The 19,603-nt window shown below is 46.5% G+C and overlaps 1 protein-coding gene across 7 annotated transcripts in view; it reads right to left on the reverse strand.

Moving 5' to 3' along the window:
* GSTCD (glutathione S-transferase C-terminal domain containing) overlaps positions 1-19,603 on the reverse strand; it is a 480,201-nt gene that overhangs the window by 263,824 nt on the left and 196,774 nt on the right. The gene's annotated exons all lie outside the window — the stretch shown is intronic.

Raw genomic sequence — 19,603 nt, forward strand, 5'->3', positions numbered from 1 at the left:
CATCACTTTAGATTTAATCAATTGAATATCACCCTTACACTTTTCTTAGGGTTTACCATTGACTGTGACTATCGATGTTTTGGCAGTTAAGCCAGGAAATTCCAATATATCCTCACGGTTAATTGAATTCCCCTCTTAACCACTTATAAGTGACAGTGACATATCAGTCTCTGACAGCCATCATAAGAAGGCGCTTACCAAAAGTACACACTCAGTTTCCCTTGAGTGCTATTGGGGGTCATTCCGAGTTGTTCGCTCGCAAGCTGCTTTTAGCAGCTTTGCACACGCTAAGCCGCCGCTTACTGGGAGTGAATCTTAGCTTATCAAAATTGCGAACGAAAGATTCGCAATATTGCGAAAATACTTCTCTGTGCAGTTTCTGAGTAGCTCGAGACTTACTCTGCCAGTGCGATCAGTTCAGTGCTTGTCGTTCCTGGTTTGACGTCACAAACACACCCAGCGTTCGCCCAGACACTCATCCGTTTCTCCAGCCACTTCCGCGTTTTTCCCAGAAACGGTTGCGTTTTTTCACACACTCCCATAAAACGGCCAGTTTCCGCCCAGAAACACCCACTTCCTGTCAATCACATTACGATCACCAGAACGAAGAAAAAACCTCGTAATGCCGTGAGTAAAAAACCTAACTGCATAGCAAATTTACTTGGCGCAGTCGCACTGCGGACATTGCGCATGCGCATTCGCGACTAATTGCTCCGTTGCGAGAAAAAAATAACGAGCGAACAACTCGGAATGACCCCCATTGTGCTGTTCTCTGCAAATGCAGAGATCAGATGCACCAGGTGAACTGATTGTCATTGCCCCTGATAAACACTCTGCATGACTAGGAGAGGTTACAGGTAGGGCATTTATTGCCACTGAGGCATTTATTATGAATTATTATTAGAATTGAGACATTTGAACACTGAGCAGAGGCAATACTAAAATGGACATTATGGATACATAGTGACATACGGAGAGGGGTAATGCCACTTAAGGCCCATATAGACGGGCCGATGCGAGAGAGATGTGTGCTGAGCGAACAGCTCAGCGCACATCTCTCCCGCCGCTCAGCACAGCGCGATCTGTGCTGAGCGTGCGGGGGGAGACGGGTAGGGGGGGGGGGGAGGGCGCTCATTTCAGCCAGCGGGTGAAGTGAGCGACCAGCTAGATTGGCCAATCTAGCACCAGCGATAGCGATGCGTGGGGCTGCGCATCGCTATCGCTGTAGGGGGTACACACGGAGCGAAAAATGCTCAAATTCTAAGCAATCTAGTCAGATTGCTTAGAATATCGCTCCGTGAGTACCCCCCCTTAAGGGATCAGTGTGTGGAGGGAGTTATGGCACAATTAACACCCCATTGATGTAATTCACTTGTTTAAAAATAAGACAACTGATGTTTTTCAAAAATAAAAATAAAAAGTCAGTTAGGTGGTAAGGAGACTACAATTTATCCTGCTGCAGAAAAACAGCTCATGTTTTCAAAAAATAAGGGTGTGTACACACGGTGAAATCCGTGCTATGCCCGATTCACACTTGCGATTTCCCTTGAACTCCCCGGAACCCAGCACCACGGATTTTGACTAACTTTTCTTGAGATATGGACTATGTGTACTTACGATTTTGGCTTATGTGAGATTTTGGCTTATGTGAGATGTAATTGACATGTGAGATGAACTAGATAGTACACCGATCTAGCAAGGATTGACTTGCCTGCACAGTTTATCTTTTCTTGCAATGCCGACTTGGCGGGACCGCGCATCGGGATCGAATCGGGATCGCAAGGTGACTTTCACCTTGCGATCTGCACTAACTTTTCTTGCGATTTTGACTATATAGTCAAAATCGAAAGAAAATATCTCACCGTGTGTACACACCCTAACACAATGTGTAGACTATTCCACTTTACCCATATCTAGGAATATTACTACAGGTCGAGTATCCCATATCCGGAATGCTCAGGACCAGGAGAATTCTGGATATGGGATTTTTCCAGATAACAGAATACCAGTTATCCACACGGGTCCGTGGTGGGTCCCGTGTGTTGGCGGGTCCATGCGGTCGGCAGGGGGAGGTCTGGTGCGTCGGCAGGAGGGTCAGTCGCATTGGCAGCAGTGTCTGGGAGGTCGGCGGCAGATCCTCGGAGTACTGACAGTGAGGGAATGGCTGCAAAGCAATTTGCTAGGGACTCCAGTGACGTTATGACGTCATTACAGGACTACTGACACTTTTCAACATACAAGCGAATAATTTTTGTTTTTTAGCATGGCACTGTATTATTAGAATTTTATGGAAACTACAAAACTAAATAAAAAAAAAATGCATATCTTTATTATACAGTATTACATCATTTATTTCCATTAGAAATAAAATACCAAAGATTCAATGTACCTCTTGAGACAAGTGTACAAAGGAAAAAATAAATTGTTGTGGTTCAAGTCATTATGGACTCACAATGATAGAAAATGGAAACAACTCTTCCTAAAGAAAGCCAGTCCCCATAAACCCTAAATGAAGTGCACCGATGGCCGACTCGATAAATTGATCAGTAATATATCACTAAATGCAACTGTAAAAAACACATTTAATATTAATGTACAACAGAACACAGTTAATACTCAATTTTGGAGTATATTGTCTGCGACAACACTGTAATGCTGTAATACAATTAACATGTCTAGCAGTAATTCAGGCAGACTGCAGTCTAATCATACCCTTAGACACATTAGTTTGACTATAACTGACCGCTAACTGAGAGACTGTATAATGTATCAAGTCTTCTAAAGAGCTGACAAGTTACCTATAGCAAGCAGTTTCTAGCTAGCATATATCACGTACACTCTTAAATGACAGGTAGAAGCTGGCTACTATGGGCAACTTCTTCACATATCCCCTTCTCCATTCTTTAGAGGTGTTTTCTACTTCTTCCCCTCATGTGATTATATAGGAGGTCATTCCGAGTTGTTCGCTCGCAAGGCGATTTTAGCAGAGTTGCTCACGCTAAGCCCCCGCCTACTGGGAGTGAATCTTAGCATCTTAAAATTGCGAACGAAGTAATCGCAATATTGCGATTACACACCTCGTAGCAGTTTCTGAGTAGCTTCAGACTTACTCGGCATCTGCGATCAGTTCAGTGCTTGTCGTTCCTGGTTTGACGTCCCAAACACACCCAGCGTTCGCCCAGACACTCCTCCGTTTCTCCGGCCACTCCTGCGTTTTTTCCGGAAACGGTAGCGTTTTTTCCCACACGCCCATAAAACGGCCTGTTTCCGCCCAGTAACACCCATTTCCTGTCAATCAGATTACGATCGCCAGAACGATGAAAAAGCCGTGAGTAAAATTCCTAATTGCATAGCAAATTTACTTGGCGCAGTCGCAGTGCGAACATTGCGCATGCGCATTAAGCGGAAAATCGCTGCGATGCGAAGATTTTTACAGAGCGAACAACTCGGAATGACCCCCATAGTTCAGAGTATAAATAACTGTGGCTGAAACAGTTGGTATAATGGGATGGTGCAGACATCTTGGCAGTTACCATCCAGACCGCGGCATACTGGTAAGTATTTTAACCCTACCCCTAACCCATTTCTCCCACAACCTAACCCTAACCACCACTCATATAGCTATATGCACACTGTCATGGCAAATGTATTCACACACGTGAATGTCCTATGGCCATCCAGTAACACCCATCCAGCCGCAAGAGGTATATGATTTAGAGTCACTCGTATGCACTTGAAGATGTGTACGCAGTTCACAACACAAAGTTTACAAAAAAAAACGCCCGAACCATCCACACGTGGAATTGCGTTCAGCTCAAAATCAGGCTGTATCTCTTTTAGAGAAATGTGCTATACAGTATATCGTATGCAGTGTCAGTAGTCTATTCTTTTTTCCTCCCAGAGTACAGCAGGAACTTCAATTCCCATCAACTGCGCAAGTCACAACTACACAGCCAAACTTCCCTAATATTAACATTTATCTTATTAATACAATATTTATTTTACTGTGTTTCATGTTAAAGCCAAAAAGTACATCGGTAGAAAGCAAGGAATGTAGTGCACAGATTGCTTTCATTAACAGCTGGTTAGGAGTTGTTATTTAACAAAACAAAGAAATAGAACGTCTGGTGTATACACAGGTCAGAAATCACGGCTCAGCCATAAACCATACTTGAAATAGATTCAATGCTTAGGAATCTTTCTATAAAAGGCAGCATCAGTTACTTCTGTTATAAACACAGCCAGATTAATGAAAAAATAAAATACTCCTCAGTTTTGAAGCTGCTAATTCAGAAGGGTTTTGCATCCAACAGATGTAATGTAATCTTTTCAAACAATGCAGTTAAGACTAAGGCCCTCATTCCGAGTTGTTCGCTCGTTGCCGAGTTTCGCTATATTGCGATTAGTCGCTTACTGCGCATGCGCAAGGTTCGCAGAGCGCATGCGGTTAGTTATTTTACTCAAAAGTTAGGTATTTTACTCACGGCATAACGAGGATTTTTCATTGTTCTGGTGATCGGAGTGTGATTGACAGGAAGTGGGTGTTTCTGGGCGGAAACTGGCCGTTTTATGGGTGTGTGCGGAAAAACGCTGCAGTTTCTGGGAAAAACGCGGGAGTGGCTGGAGAAACGGGGGAGTGTCTGGGCGAACGCTGGGTGTGTTTGTGACGTCAAACCAGGAACGAAACTGACTGAACTGATCGCAGTGGCAGAGTAAGTCCCGTGCTACTCAGAAACTGCAAAGAAATTTCTATTCGCAATTATGCAAATCTTTCGTTCGCAAATCTACTATGCTAAGATTCACTCGCAGTAGGCGGCGGCTTAGCGTGTGCAATGCTGCTAAAAGCAACTAGCGAGCGAACAACTCTGAATGAGGGCCTAAGTTCTTACAAAATGAAGCATGTTATGATTCTCCAGCTATTGGGCCTTGGCTCATGGCAGGAAATACATCTCCAGTTTTTTGCAAATATCTAGTACAGGTTGAGTATCCCATATCCAAATATTCCGAAATACGGAATATTCCGAAATACGGACATTTTTGAGTGAGAGTGAGATAGTGAAACCTTTGTTTTTTGATGGCTCAATGTACACAAACTTTGTTTAATACTCAAAGTTATTAAAAATATTGTATTAAATGACCTTCAGGCTGTGTGTATAAGGTGTATATGAAACATAAATGAATTGTGTGAATGTAGACACACTTTGTTTAATGCACAAAGTTATTAAAAATATTGGCTAAAATTACCTTCAGGCTGTGTGTATAAGGTGCATATAAAACATAAATGCATTCTGTGCTTAGACTTTGGTCCCATCACCATGATATCTCATTATGGTATGCAATTATTCCAAAATACGGAAAAATCCGATATCCAAAATACTTCTGGTCCCAAGCATTTTGGATAAGGGATACTCAACCTGTATATGCTGGTAGTTGTGCCCCAATAGATCCACAGTTTAGTTACACTTTTAAATCACAGAAAGAGAAATATACCCTGAAAATGCAGGAACAGCCTGTAGAACCTAATTTATTTATTTTTTCATAACAAAATCGGATTTTGGTACTTACCAATAAATTCCTTTCTTACGATTCCATAGGGGACACTGGAGTGATTAAAGTAGGGAGTAAAGACAGGTGGATAAGTGGAGCCTCTATACCCCACCAAAGTCAGTTAAGATTTACCAAGCCAGGGTGGAGACGGAGAGCAGAGATAACAAATACAGGAGAGAGAGGATAAGGAGGAACCAACCAAGAAAGAGTCCAAGGACCGAAATAGCCAACAAAGCCACAAACAAATCAACACTACAGACAACCAATAGGCAGGTGGAAACTCTTCAAAGAAGAATGTCCCCTATTTAATCGTAGAAAGGGATTTATCGGTAAGTACCAAAATCCTATCCTCTCGTTCATACACTAGAGGACACTGGAGTAATTGCACTAGGGATGTCCCAAAGCTGTCCTCCCATGTGGGAAGGTGCTGAGAACCTGCAGAACCCCAAGGCCAAGTCCTGAGACAGTGATCACAATAGAAGTAACAATATAGACCGTAAAAGCAGACAGGAACATTTATCCAACCTTTCTGGAACAGGTCCATTTGGAATCCATGACCCTCGCTATACAAGCAGAGGGTGAGCCAAAAAAGAAATAAGGACTGACCAAAGTGAGAAGCAGAAACTCCACGCCCCAGCAGCCCATGAGGTTCCCCCAGAATGCACGAGAAAAGTAAAAACAAGGGCAAGGCAGAACATTTACTACAAAAAACTGACAAGGGGTCATCTGAAAAGGTATCCGCTGAGAAACAGGCCAGCCCTGTCTGCAGGATAGAGCACAGACAAGGAGCATGGAAGCAATACAAGAACATACTGTAGACTTGAAGGGTGCAAATGACCTCTATGACAGTGCAGATGCATCAGCAGCCAATGAAAATAGGATTTTACGGGCATGGAGTAGCACTTGCACTGTGCAGCTCTCCAGCCATTTCATCCTAAATATACATCCTGCATTCCCCCCCTGGGTCTGATACTGGGGCCATCGTTGAGTGAATATCTCCTGCCCCCCCTGGAACGGGTTTGAGCCTGCTGCCACTGTCTGCGGAGGTCCTGGAGCCTTGTGTGCCGGTGGGCCCTGACATATGCTGGGACTGCCGCCTCGTGCTATAACCGGAGGTCCGGTTTCTCCTTCCCGCCACCGCCCGCTGCGACTAGCAGATTACCTGGACGAAGAGGGCGCCGGGCTCTCCTCTGCCGCTCCGTCGATCTCCTGCAGTGTCCGGGGGGAGTCCTGTGTGGGGCTCCCTGCAACGCTCTGTCGCCACGGACTCGCGCCATACGGGGAACCGGAAGTGCGGCTCCCGCTATCCGCCGCCGCCCGCTGCAGCTGGCCGAGACACCCGTGCACGGACCGCGGGACTGTACTGTCTCCTAGCCGTGGGTGAAGTCCGGAGGGGAGCACACTGCTAGCTGCCTGCCCCAGCGACCTTCCTCTGGACCCCCTGCTGCTGTGTGTCCCCGTCCACACTGGAACCAGGTACACGGGAAGCACATTACTTAGAGTGGGGAAGAATAACTCCTGCAGCTGCGGCTGTGCTGACTGGGAGTTCACTGGGCTGCATACACCCTTCCCTCCCTCCGCCTGTTTCCCTCCTCTGGCCCGCCAACCCGGCCCGAATCAATTGCGGCACGAGCTTCCCTGCTGTGTCTGGAGCCTGTTGCCGGGGGACTGATCCTATACGTCCTACAGAGTTGTCTGGGGGTGGCGGTCTCTCCATCCCTGCTCAGGCGGACACTTTGCATTATCCCTGTTGTCTATCTATACATATATATATATATACACTCTCGCACCCACTGGTCGGAGTATAGGGTGGTGGTACTTCGCCTGTATTTGCTTTGATATACCCTGCTAACCGGAGGGACTGTCACCGTGCTGTCCAAAATGGTGAAGGGTAGCCAGACTGGCGCGACTGCGGGAGCAATGGATAACTTTGTTCGTGACCCTGGCCCGCAGCAACGGAGGGGGGAGAATGTAAGACCTGAGGCATCACCCCCATCCCCTGCGTACAGTTCCGCCTCTTCTGATCCTCCGGATGCCGCACTACAGAGAGTACTGGATGCGGTCACTGCCAGCGAGGCGCGTCTGGCTGATAAAATCGGGCAAGTACAATCTGATCTCTCCATTATTCATCAAGACCTTCAGAGGGTGAGAGAGAGTGGGGGAGGCTGAGACCCGTATATCCAATGTCGAAGATTCTATCGGCCAGCTGGGTCGTCGCACTGACGCTTTGGAATCTCAGATGACAGATGTGCGCAAAAAGCTGACAGACATGGAGGGACGTCTGCGGCGCAATAACGTCCGTTTCACTGGTCTGCCCGAGAAGGAAGAGGGCTCAGCTCCCGAAGAGTTTCTCGTAAAATGGCTCCGGGATGCCTTTGGATCTGAGGAGTTTTCACCTTTCACTGTTGAACGGGCCCATAGAGTTCCGATGCGCCCGCTGCCTCCAGGGGCTCCACCCCGCACCTTTATTGCTAAGTTCCTCCACTTCCGTGATCGGGACACAGTTCTGAGGTTGGCTCGTACCAAAGGTCCGTTAAAGTGGAATGGGTCGCCTATATCAGTATTCCCGGATTTCGCGGTGGATGTGCAGAAGGATAGGGCTCAGTTCCTGCCGGTTAAGAGGAGGCTCCGTGAACTTGACCTGCCATATGCCATGCTTTTCCCGTCCAAGCTGCGAGTGGTGGCCGATGGGGAAACAAAGTTTTTCACAACTCCTCGTGAGGCCATGGTATGGCTGGACAGACGATTCCCGGCGAGGCGTGCCCTTGCAAATCCGTGAATCTCCGGCCTAGCCCTGATGCTGACTTTCTCCTGTGTTTTTTTTTTCATTTTATTTTATTACCTTCTTGGAATTTATTATACTTGCTTAGCATATGTCAGCTATTTATTGTGAAGCGATAAGATGCGGGGATGGTCGATGGCTGTCGATGTCCACTTGTTTCCGCTGTTCTGTTCCCAAGGTTTAGACAGGGTATATGATTACTCGCCAGCCTACTCTGATATCTCTGGTATGCTTTCGAACTTCCTTACCTCCTGTTTTTATCTTTTATTTTTGGGGGGGGCGGGGGAGGGGGGTTATACTTTTGGCTTGCTATGTTTGGCCTTTTGATATTCGTGTATGTTTTATTCTGGGTACAAATAGACCTAGGGGGTGGATCTCTATGATTTCCCCCCCATTTTTTCGGGGGGTGGTGGTTGGTGGCTGGAGACTACCTCTATTTTTCCCGAGAGTCATTATATTCTTGGCCCCGACTACGGTGTGTTTGCACTGGTTAATGGTGCTACGAAGTTTTGTTATTTGACTTTTTAGGTACTTGCATTTAGTTTTGGGATCCAAGTATGCTGCATGTTGGGGGTGGTATACAGGGAGGGGGGTGGGGGAAGGTTTTGGGTTGTATTTACCTTTTGTGTGGAAGGGTATGTTGTGAATGGACATGGTTTGTTGCTGTACTATTTAAATATTGGTGTCTGGTAACTGAATTTATGCATGGCGGAACTGGCTGGCCGCGAGGTGTTGCATTTATCTTACTTTTGATGCAATATGGCTGGGATTAGAGTGTTAACGTGGAATGTGCGAGGGCTTAACGATAAAGTTAAGAGGTCCCTGGTACTCCGACAGCTCAAAAATTATGCCGCTGATGTTGTCTGCCTTATGGAAACGCACTTGGTGGGGAGTAAGATTCTTTCATTGAAAAGGCCATGGGTGGGATGGGCGTACCACTCCATGCATACTTCTGCCTCCCGTGGAGTTTCAGTCCTTATTAGGCGGACCGTCCCCTTTGTGCTGGAGTCTATGCAGACAGACCCATGGGGGAGATATGTGTTTTTGAAATGTAGACTATTCTATGTCCCTGTCCTCCTTATGGCTGTTTATGTGCCCCCTCCCTACTCCCCTGATGTTCTTAAGAAGGCTGCTGGGTTCATGGCCTCCTCCCCCGGGATTTCAGTTATCTGCCTCGGGGATTTCAATAACGTACTAGATGCGGCGATGGACAGGCTCTCTATGTCTCCGTCTGCTGCATGTCCTGGGAAGTCCACTTTTGCAAATGTGGTGTCGGGATTGGGCCTGGTCGATCCTTGGAGATTGAGACACCCGTCTCTTAAACAATACTCCTGTTTCTCTCACTCCCATTCTTCGTTCTCCAGGATTGACCTGGCCCTCCTCTCGAGCGACATGGTCCCCCGGGTTGGTAGTATTAGATATGAGACTAGGGGTATATCAGATCACTCCCCTTTGACCTTTACTTTAGACTTTAACTGCTCTAGGGGCCAAGCTGTATGGAAATTTAATCCATTTTGGCTTGTTCACATGGGGGACGGCTCTGACCTGGTGGCCGCATGGCGGGAATTCTTTGAATTAAACAGTACCGACACGGCTATTTCTACTCTATGGGACACGTTTAAGGCCTTTCTGCGGGGGAGTTTGATTAAACGGGTATCTAGCTTGAAGTCCTTCTACAAGCGACGGGAGGCGGTGCTGGAGGCCCAGAGTGTTGCTGCAGAATTGCAATACCTACAAGATTCTTTAGATAGCTCTAGGGTAGCCTGGTTATTGGCTCAGAGGGAATGGAGGGAGTACCTAATGGAGAAGACTCAGCATAGACTCCTTTTTTCATCCCATACTTTTTACGCTACTGGTGATAGGCCGGGGTCGTACCTGGCATCTTTGGCCCGGGGTGATAGACCTACTAGTGTGGTGGTTGAGATTGTGAACTCTGATGGCATATCTCTGACTCAGACTCCACAAATGGCGGCTGAATTTGTATCCTATTATAGCCGCCTGTATGAATCTAAACTGGAGTGTACTCAGTCACATCTAAGCGATTATTTAGACAATGTTTGTTTCCCCACCCTGTCCAGCGAGGCTTGTGACCTGTTGGAGGCACCTATCTCATCCGATGAAATTATGGCTGCTATTAAGGCCTCCCCTAGTGGTAAAGCCTCGGGCTTGGATGGTATACCTTCTGAGATCTATGGGCATCACCTGGATTTCTTTGTCCCCCGTCTACTCGAGTTGTATGGCCAAATCTTTGCGCAGGAGTCTCTCCCCCAGTCTATGGCGGAGGCAGTGATTGTGGTTATCCCTAAACCTGATCTCAGGAGAGTTGAGTCCTATCGCCCTATATCCCTCCTACCCACTGATATAAAAATTTTGGCTAAGGTGCTGGCTGGCAGATTAAATACAGTCATTTCCCAAATTATACACCCAGATCAGACGGGATTTATGCCCAATAAATCGACCTCCATTAACCTTAGACGACTGTTTACCCATCTACAAATCCCCCGTAGGGACCCCACCTCCTCCATAGTTGTTTCGTTGGATGCCGCTAAGGCTTTCGATTCTGTGGAGTGGGCTTACCTGTGGGAAGTTATGCGTAGATTCGGTATAGGCCCGAACTTCATTAAATATGTTCGATTGATGTATTCCTCTCCTTCAGCGAGGGTGGCGGTTAATGGATTCGTATCTCATTCTTTTCCCTTATCTAGAGGTACACGACAGGGCTGCCCATTGTCCCCTACCCTGTTTGCTATGGCCATTGAACCCCTTGCGTGCCTCCTGAGGGCGGATGCGGGGATCTCTGGCTTTAAGGTGGGTGCCCGTGAGGACAGGGTGGCCTTATACGCCGATGATGTTTTGCTGTTTGTGGATCGCTATGCTGAGTCTATGCCTAGGATTTTAGAAATTATTGTTGGGTTCTGGCGATACTCTGGGCTCCTGATTAATTGGGAGAAATCCTTTATTATCCCACTTCAGGGCGAGGTTCCTAATTCCCCGTTGGTAGCTCTCCCGTTGCGGTGGGTGGACTCCTTCAAATATCTGGGTATTTGGGTGTCTAATGATCCTCAAAAATTCCCCTCCCTAAATATTACCCCACAAATAACGTATCTCCGTAGTCGGGTGAAGGCATGGGGAAAACTACCTTTAACGGTCTCGGGAAGGGTTAATATGGTAAAAATGGTCTTCCAGCCTAAACTTCTATATGTCCTGCAGCACTCTCCCGTTTATATTCCGCAGAAGACTTTTAAACAAATAAATGGGTTGCTTTCCTCCCTGGTGTGGGCTAGTAAGCGGGCACGGTTGAAACTGGATACCCTGACCAGGTCACGGGAAATGGGGGGTTTGGCTCTCCCCAACTTCCGTTTTTATTATTACGCGGCGCAGTTGACGCATGTCTGGGAGTGGGTTATCGACCTCGATGCCCTGGCTTTGCACTCGCTGATGCTGCACCATGATTACCCTGGGGGCTCCCCGTTACAACTACTCCTTTGTGGTAGTGTCAAAATGTCCACATTGCCACTGATTAAACAGTCCATCCTGATATGGAAACTGGTGCACTCTGTGATGCGAGGTCACGGTGTTGATCCTGATACCCCACTGGATAACGCTTACGGGCTGCCGGAACTGTGTCAACTTCAGGTCCGGGAGGTTTGGGGTAACTGGGGAGTGTACTCTTTAGGACACTTATATAGGGATGGGACCCTTACCTCATTCCAACAACTTCAACAGGCACATAATGTCCCCTCAGGGTTTTTTTTCCGATTCCTTCAGTTGAGACACGCTTTGGCTGCCCAGTTTCCAAATGGCCCTCCGGTCCTCGTTGATTCCCCGGTCAAATTAATGTTGCAGACGCTGGACTCGAGACACCTAGTTTCTAAAATATATGGTCGTATTCTCCAGATGCATCATACAGACCCTCTAACTGCTCTTCGGGGTAGGTGGGAGTCAGATGTGGGTATGTTATCAGACGATGCATGGAATACTGCTGTGGGAGCCCATCGGATCTCCACTTCCTCTGTTAGGTACCAGCAAATACAATTATACATTCTGCATAGAGTGTATATGACCCCGGTGAGGTTAGTACATATTGGGGGGACCCATAGCTCACGGTGCCCCAAGTGTGGAGCTGCGGGTGCCGACTTCTGGCATCTACTTTGGTTATGCCCTGGCGTGTCTCGGTTCTGGACGGCTGTTATACGCACCGTGTGTGATACGGGTGTTCCCTCTTCCATATGTACGCCTGCACTGTGTACACTGCTGATTGTGGACGAGGAGGCTTTAGATCCACCTTGCAGGCGATATGTTATTAATCTATGTGCCCTGGCTAGGGTCTGTATAGCCCGGCTGTGGCTGGCGGCTGAGGCCCCGACACTTAAGGCTTGGATAACCCTGGTCAACGAAACTGTCGCACACGAAAAATTTGTGTTCCTGGCGAGGAAGGTGGAGAGGAAATTGCTTACGATATGGGGCAGGTGGATGGATTCTAAATATTTCAAGGAGAAATAAAGTCTAGAGTTGTATCTCTCACTTTGTTTTATTCTGGGATTTTTGGGGGTGGATACCCTCGCGGCCGGCCTTGCTGGGTTGTATTGAGATGTACTGTGCTTGATCTGCTATACTTATGCTTATACTGGAAGGGATATGTTTGAGGTGTGTTACTCTCAGATGCTATTACTCTGTGACTACGTGACTTACGAGACATTATCCCCGCTGGATATACTATGTGCCTTATTTATGTACAGCTGTTTCTATGCATTCTGTGTATGTATGAAGTTTTACGTTTGTTTTCTGTGTGAAGTGTTGATGTAAATTTTGAAAACTCAAATAAAAACAATTGAATTTAAAAAAAAATAGGATTTTAATTACCTACCGGTAAATCCTTTTCTCGTAGTCCGTAGGGGATACCGGGAATCCATTTAGTACCATGGGGTATAGACGGGTCCACTAGGAGCCTTGGGCACTTTAAGAATTTGATAGTATGCTCTGGCTCCTAGCCTCTATGCCCCTCCTACCAGACTCAGTCTAGGAAACTGTGCCAGAGGAGACGGACATACTTTGAGAGAATACAGAAAAAGGAAAGTGGCGAGATTACAAACCAGCACACACAGAACAAGAGGAAAGCCATGCTAACCAAACTTGAAAACAGGAACAGCAACAGCTGAACCAAACAACATTACTGAACCAAGTAACAGTGCAGGAAGAAAGAAGCACCGGGCGGGCGCCCAGTATCCCCTACGGACTACGAGAAAAGGATTTACCGGTAGGTAATTAAAATCCTATTTTCTCTTATGTCCTAGGGGATACCGGGAATCCATTTAGTACCATGGGGAAGTACCAAAGCTCCCAAACCGGGTGGGAGAGTGCTGGGGTTCCTGGAGAACTGATTGACCAAACTGAAGGTCCTCAAAAGCCAAAGTATTGAACTTGTAAAACTTTGCAAACGAGTTCGAACTTGACCAAGTAGCTGCTCGGCAGAGCAGTAAAGCCGAGACACCCCGGGCAGCCGCTTAAGAAGAACCCACCAACCTAGTAGAGTGGGTCTGTACAGATTTTGGAACTGGCAAGCCTGCCGTAGAATAAGCATGCTGGATAGTGAGCCTGATCCAGCATGCAATGGACTGCTTTGAAGCTGGACACCCAATTTTATTGTGATCATAGAGAACAAACAGCGAGTCGGATTTCCTGTGATGAGCTGTTCTCTTTACATACACCTTCAAAGGCCTCACAACATCCAAAGACTGAAGTAGCAGAGATATACGTAACAGCCGGAACCACAATAGGTTGGTTGATGTGAAACGTGGACACCACCTTAGGAAGAAATTGCTGACGAGTTCTGAGTTCAGCTCTGTCCTCATGGAAAATAAAGTAGGGACTCTTGTGAGACAACGCACCTAGCTCCGACACACGTCTTGCTGAAGCCAAGGCCAACAGTGTGAAGGTCTTCCACATATGGTACTTTACGTCAGCCTCCTGTAACGTTTCAAACCAGTCCGATTAGAGGAACTGCAGCACCAAATTGAGATCCCAAGGTGCCGTGGGATACACAAAGGGAAGTTGGATGTGCAGAACACCTTTCAACGCCAGTCTGCAGCCCTGGGAAATAATATCTATGACCCAGGGATCTTGGCACGAACTTGACCAGATGTGACTGAAGACTTTTAGTCGGGCTCCCACCTGCCAGACTTCCAGGTATCGCGGTTCACCGTCATGCTGAAGGTTTTGAGGAAGCAGAGCTTGAGCTCTGTTCCTGAGAACCGGCAGTTGCTGGTTTGCGTGGTTTACCTCTAGCACCTCTGGCGGCGGTAGAAGAACCTCTGGCCTTGCTCCTAAACTTGGCAGTCCAAAAGGACTGTAAATTGGGACCTGAGTAAGCCTTCCTGGCTGGGGGAGCTGCAGAAGGAAGATATGTTGACTTACCCGCAGTAGCTTTGGAGATCCATTTGTCTAGTTCATCTCCAAATAAGGCCTCTCCTGTGAAGGGTAGGCCTTCCACGCTTTTCCTGGAGTCCACGTCAGCAGTCCACTGGCGTAGCCATAAGCCCCTGCGTGCTGACACTGCCATAGCAGTGGTGCGTGCATTAAGCAAGCCTATTTCTTTTATGGCTTCCACCATAAAGTTCACAGAATCCTGTATATGTTGCAGGAGTAAAATAATCTCTCCTTGAGGCAAAGTATCTAACCCCTTAATTAGGTTACCCGATCATTTGGCAATGGCTTTAGTAATCCACCCACATGCTATAGTGGGTCTCTGGTCCACCCCAGCAGCTATGTACAAGGATTTGAGTGTGATCTCAATTTTACGATCAGCCGTGTCTTTCAGGGAGGCTGCACCAGGGACAGGCAATACAATTTTTTGTGACAGCCTAGAGACTGATGCATCCACTATCGGTGGATTTTCCAATTTTTTCCTATCCTCAGGAGGAAAAGGAAAACATGACAGCAACCTTTTAGAGATTTTAAATTTCCTATCAGGATTAACCCACGGTTCTTCAAACAGAGTATTTAGTTCCTTTGACACAGGAAAAGTGGCTGAGGATTTTTTTTTTATATTAAAATAAGATTCCTCACTCTCCTCTGTCACTTTATCAGGGATATGCAGAACTTCTCTGATAGCTTCTATGAGAGCCTCTATTCCCCGTGACAGAGTAGCCTCCCCCTCCTCCACGTCTGATCCTTCATCATCAGAGTCAGACTGCAGGACTTGGGCCAAAGTACATTTTTGAGGACAAATGGCAGGGGACTGAGATGCTGGTTTGTGTACCGAGTATCTTTTCATAAATTCAGTCATTGATTGTCTTAAGTATCGCATCTATTTCTCATTGAAGGACAATTTAGTAGAAATATTGGAAATCATTCCCCTAATGGAGTCCAGCCATGCTGGCTATGCCCCGCTATCATGGAAAGGTACACTACACTGAGTACACACTAGTGAACACCCTGGAGAAGAGGAACTCTGTGCCTTACATGAAACACACTCTTTGCTGACATAATGTAACAGTGACAGCACACACAGGAAAAGGTTAAATGCACAATTAACCCACAAAGAGCACTTCCAGGGAGACACAGAGAAAGTATGGAGCCAGCACACAGCGCCCTTACCGCTAATGCCAAGCTTAGCCGGATTGCAGACTAAGTACCCTGATAGGGGACTTAGTACACTAATAACCACTCCCCACCTGCTATGACCCTCTGGTACCGCTAAGGTAATCTGGAGTCTCTCCGGAGGAGCTGCGCGTCCCTGTCAGTCAGCGTCTGTGTCAGCTGCAGAGGGAAAATGGCGCTGGTGAGCTGCTGGATCCGATCATAGTGAAGCCCGCCCCTTCAATGGTGCGCGGTCTTCCCGCTTTTTTCTTTATACTGGCTGAGGTAATTTAGTGCCTAAAATGGAGTCAGCCCCCTTTTAAGTCTGTAATGCCAGTCTGGGTACTGTGTACACATATAGGTACTGAGACTCAGTTCGACCCCTCAGAAGCTGTGCGTCTGCACTGTGTACTGAGTCTGGAGACCCGGCCGCCCCATGTAGAAGCTGTGCGTCTCCATACACTCATGCCACCATAATGGCCGGCGACCCACTAACCGGGCTTAGTACTCACCACTCTTCTTTCTTCTGGCTCTGTTAGGGATGGCGGCGTGCTGCGGGAATGCACGCTCGCCATGGTGGGACTTACGAATAGTTCCCTCAGGAGCTAGTGTCCTGTCAGCAGGGAAAGGACCATTAACCCATCAAGAGGTTGGGCCGTTCCCCCCCTAAGTGCCATAAAGCAGGCAGGCTAGTGCCATCCAGTCCTGCCTGAAAATAACAAACATATAAAATAAATGCAGAAAACTCTCAGAAGACCAGGGTAAGACTTACTTACCCTGTGCGATCGATCCAGCGATGCAGGTCCGGAACTGACGTCAGACATCCGCCCTCCAAACGCCTGGACACGCCTGCGTTGGACTCACCACTCCCCAAAAATGGTGAGTTGCCGCCCGGATCCGCCTTCCTACTGTCAATCTTCTATCAGTCGCCGCTGCGACCGCTTTCTTCGCTAGCGGCGTCGCCGGGCAATGACACGCCTGAGCAATGCGGCCGCCGTGCATGCGCAGTTCCGACCCGATCGCACAGCTGCGAAGTAGTGCAGCGTGTGATCGGGTCAGAATGACCCCCATGGTGTCAATCCAAAAACAAGTCTGGGAAAATGGTGTGAACCTCGATCCACATCCTCCACTTTCCTTCCATCCATATGTAAGAAAAAGAGAAATTCACCATTTCATACCATAAGGTATTCCTAAAATACTTCCAGGTTAGTTCTTTAAGAGGCCTACAGTATATTTAACCAACAAAACAAACCTGAACAAATAAAAATAAAATTATAATAAGACAAAATACATCTTTAGGATTCATTTCTATATTTACAAAATATTTACATTTTTGGGCATTAAAGCAGCTATACCACATAAAAGGTGTATTAATATTAGTAACAGCACATAAAAAATAAACTTTTAAAAATATATCTGGCACCCTCTGTCTTAGTTCCCTCCTACAAATTATTATTGGAAAATGTCTCTGGAGGATGCAACGTACAGTATGGCTTCCAGTCACAGACACAGCTATCAACCTGCTGGGGTATGGTTCATTGGGTCGACATGATCACTAGGTCAACATGGTCATTAGGTCGACCGGGAAAAAGGTCGACATGAGTTTTTGTGTGTCGTTTTCTCCGTACAGTGCCAGGGAACCCCAGTTAGTGCACTGTGTCTGCTCGTCATGCTTCGGGCAAAGTTACCATTCCCAATTGTAGTCCACGTGGCTTGTTAAATATGAAAAAGGTCAAAAAAAATAAAAAAATTGTGAAAAACTCATGTCGACCTTTTCCCATGTGGACCTAGCACATGTCGACCTAGTGATTATATCGACCTAATGCATGTCGACCGAACGACCGACATCCAACCTGTTGTGTGTGATAATGTTGAAAATATCCTTAGGAAAGAAAGCTATACCTTAAACACACCTTAAATACACTTTACCATGGAGCCGCTGCGGCCGCTGTACTTAACAAACACTCTGCGCACTTTGTACGCTATTAGCGTACAAAGTCCCGTACTGAGTACGGACTTCGCGTACAAACGCTGCGCTGACGGTACAAAGTACTCACAGCGCGTACACACCCAGAGATACACCACAAACCCTGAACAGTTATGCAATGCTATGAAAATACGCTTTAAACCTTAGCAGGGCAATGAAGACACGACACCAATTGTGATTTTACCGCTGGGTTCCGACACCACAGTGGATTATTGCTGAAAGGGGGTTACAATACAAATAATACAATACAATATAACAGAGTAAATGGCTACATTCAATGGTACATACGTGAGTGGACAAGCTTGCGCAACCCGGACGGTCCTCGGTCATCTGATAGATAACTTTGTGAGTCTTGTGTCTGACCAGGCCTGCAGCAGCTCTCTTTATACAATTCTTCCAAAAAGCAATACAATAGATACTGTAATCTCTTTGTCCATTGGACACAGGAATGCACATTTACAGTACAGGAGAGGTCATAGGTCGGTTTGAATAGGTAGGCGATGTCTTTCCCAGCTGCTCTTGTGGGTGGTCTCCTCTGGATTCCCGCTGCATACATAATGTACAGTAAATACAGTTTATATCTATATTCTGCTCCTGCACATAACTATCCGCAGGAACATGCGATCTTTCTCAAACCAACACCAGAATGTTACCCTTAAAATACCCTTCAGCTGGATACCAAACACCACCTTATAACCTTGTTCTGTCCCCTCCTATTCTGTAAAGGTGAATCCGTTTGTTCTGAAACCATTTAAACTGTTGTAACTTGCTGCTGTGGTGCAGGAAGGCTATGTGTACATTGTGCACTATTTGGATTAAATATGTAATGTTTTTTGATAGCCTTCCATGCCTTCACAAACTCTACCGTAAATACCCATACCACGCACTAATGCGCAGGACCGACCATACGCAAATTGCGAATATGTGCATGCACAGCAGAGCAAATACGCGCACGGAGGCCATCTGTGTGTATATTGTACGTGATGTGTGTACTGCAATATTTTTTTTTACTTTGACAGTCCACCCTTTGGCAGTCACCCATAACTGCCACTATCTAATCACTAAACAGAAAAATATCTACACAATATCTACAGAAGTTTGGATGGTCGGGGGAGAGTGGTAGGTAGGAAATGTATGACCTAGTGGGATAGTAAAAAGCATGTATGTATGAATCCATGTCTGAGGGGCATGTCTGTTCTAAATAAGCTCTGAGGTATTGCGAAGTATACATTAAATCTTTCTCATCCCGTATCAAGGGTCTGTAAATGGGCCAACAAACACTACCGAGCTCTTTTCGGCTTCTTGTTAAAACAAATGGGGTGCACATTTAGTTGATGATACATGGAGGGTGAACATATGTGAGTGCTAGTATATGTGGATATCACCTGTCGACTATGTGTGCTATTAACTGGAGGTTGCAGAGATGAAGATAAGACAAATATCTAAAATACATTCACATAAACATTTTGGGTCGGGCTGATGTCTTTTCCGGATGGATGTATCTGGGCAGAGCGGGAAACAAAATAAAAACGGGTGAAAGAAACAGGCCATGAAATTCATTTGCAATCCTTATCATAACACGGTCTCTATGGATGGGTCATAAATTAAATCTGCTGCTATAACAGCGCCCTTGCTCCTTAGACTCATCAACTTTGTGCCGTGCTTGCGCCGCGTCAGAATTCGAACACACCTAAATATCAAACCAATAA

Source organism: Pseudophryne corroboree, chromosome 1 (genome assembly GCF_028390025.1).
Source record: "Pseudophryne corroboree isolate aPseCor3 chromosome 1, aPseCor3.hap2, whole genome shotgun sequence".
NCBI lineage: Eukaryota > Metazoa > Chordata > Amphibia > Anura > Myobatrachidae > Pseudophryne > Pseudophryne corroboree.